Genomic DNA, 2,500 nt, shown 5'->3' on the forward strand with positions numbered 1-2,500 from the left:
GCTTAATAGAGGACGATTGGGGATAAAATTGGGGTTGGGCCTTTGTGGGGAAAGAGGAGTGACAATCTTATGATTATGGGAGGTGGGGAGAAGTGTTCACGGGGAAGAATTAGAGAGAGAGATGAGGAAGGAACCCCCTCCTCTCAGAAATAGGGGAAGGAACCCCCTCCTCTCAGATATAGGGGAAGGAACCCCCTCCTCTCAGATATAGGGGAAGGAACCCCCTCCTCTCAGAAACAGGAGGGGGTTGCATATGAAGCTTAGCGAATTATGCGGTTAATGATAGCAAGAACATGCAACCTTAAAATCCCAGTTAAACCCAATATGACGAATTATACATTGCAAATGGCAGACTTGCAAGAGGAGGATGCACAGGAGAGGCCAAGTTAGAGACAGCTAGGAATTAAGACAATGAGGGAGAAGAAGAAGAAGAAGAAGAAGAAGACAGTGAAGGAGAAGAAGAAGAAGAAGAAGACAGTGAAGGAGAAGAAGAAGAAGAAGAAGACAGTGAAGGAGAAGGAGAAGAAGAAGACAGTGAAGAAGAAGAAGAAGAAGACGATGAAGGAGAAGAAGAAAAAGAAGACAGTGAAGGAGAAGAAGAAGACAGTGAAGGAGAAGATGAAGAAGAAGACGATGAAGGAGAAGAAGAAGAAGACAGTGAAGGAGAAGAAGAAGAAGAAGAAGACAAAGAAGGAGAAGAAGAAGAAGACAGTGAAGAAGAAGAATAAGGCGACGAAGGAGAAGAAGAAGACAATGAAGGAGAAGAAGAAGGCGACGAACGAGAAGAAGAAGAAGACAATGAAGGAGAAGAAGAAGAAGACAAAGAAGGAGAAGGAGAAGAAGAAGAAGAATAGGGCGACGAAAGAGTAGAAGAGAAATAATTTTGGAGACAAATAGGGAATAGTGAGGCAATGACATGTATATCAATTAACTATACTGATAATTATGAAGAATATAGTTACGATAAAAAGATGGTGTTACATGGCAGTGATATTATTTGTGTCTTTTAACGGACTGGTAACATTTTAGTAGTTTTGGCTGTATAACAGGGGCCAAGATGTCAAATTATATATTTTCGTGGAATGCTAAAAAAGGAAGTCTGAATGGAAAATAACAAATATTCATTAAACATCAGATTGCTAAATATATATATATATATATATATATATATATATATATATATATATATATATATATGTGTGTGTGTGTGTGTGTGTGTGTGTGTGTGTGTGTGTGTGTGTGTGTGTATGTGTGTGTGTGTGTGTGTGTGTGTGTGTGTGTGTGACGGGTCCATGAATATACAAACCTGTATGCATCTTTACCTGAACCGAATGCCCAAATACACACACACACATACACTCCCCCACACACAAACACACACACACACACACAAACACAAACACCCCCCCCACATACACATACCCCCCCCCCCCGCCGCCCACACACACACATACACTAACACCCCCCCGCACACAAACACACACAAACACACTCAAACATTCGCACACATCCGCACAACACCTACAAAGGGTATGTAAACACCCCACCCACCCACCCCACCCCCCTCGCCCCCCCACTACCCCCCCACTACCTCCTGGCACCCACAGGCACCCACAGGCACTCTGAGGCACCCACAGGCACTCTGAGGCACCCACAGGCACTCTGAGGCACCCACAGGCACTCTGAGGCACCCACAGGCACCCACAGGCACTCTGAGGCACCCACAGGCACTCTGAGGCACCCACAGGCACTCTGAGGCACCCACAGGCACTCTGAGGCACCCACAGGCACTCTGAGGCACCCACAGGCACCCACAGGCACTCTGAGGCACCCACAGGCACTCTGAGGCACCCACAGGCACTCGGAGGCACCCACAGGCACTCTGAGGCACCCACAGGCACTCTGAGGCACCCACAGGCACCCACAGGCACCCACAGGCACCCACGGGCACTCTGAGGCACCCACAGGCACCCATAGGCACCCATAGGCACTCTGAGGCACCCGCGGGCACCCACAGGCACTCTGAGGCACCCACAGGCACTCTGAGGCACATGACAGACTTGTGGTCTTTCATTCGTCCGACATAATGTTGAAGGAAAGGTTAGTGTGCAATTTTTTTCTTGCATTTTTTTTCTGCAATATCGGTCCAGAGATGACTTTGATATTTGCAAGTGTAAACATCGTATAGTTAATTTGATTGTTTCATCAAGTACTTTCAATAAATGAAGATGATGATTGTTATTGTTATTATGATTGTTATTATTTTATTATCTTTATGATTATTTATCATTATCATTATTATCGTTGTTGTTTTTACTGTATTATAAGCATTAGCATCATCATTATCATTATAATTCTATGATTATTATCATTATCATTATCCTCATTCTCATTATTTTCTTCATTGTTGTTGTTTTTGTTATTGTTGTTGTTATTATTATCATTATCATTATCGGTATTATGAATATCATGAATATCATCATAATTATTGTTATCAGCA

Source organism: Penaeus vannamei, chromosome 19 (genome assembly GCF_042767895.1).
Source record: "Penaeus vannamei isolate JL-2024 chromosome 19, ASM4276789v1, whole genome shotgun sequence".
NCBI lineage: Eukaryota > Metazoa > Arthropoda > Malacostraca > Decapoda > Penaeidae > Penaeus > Penaeus vannamei.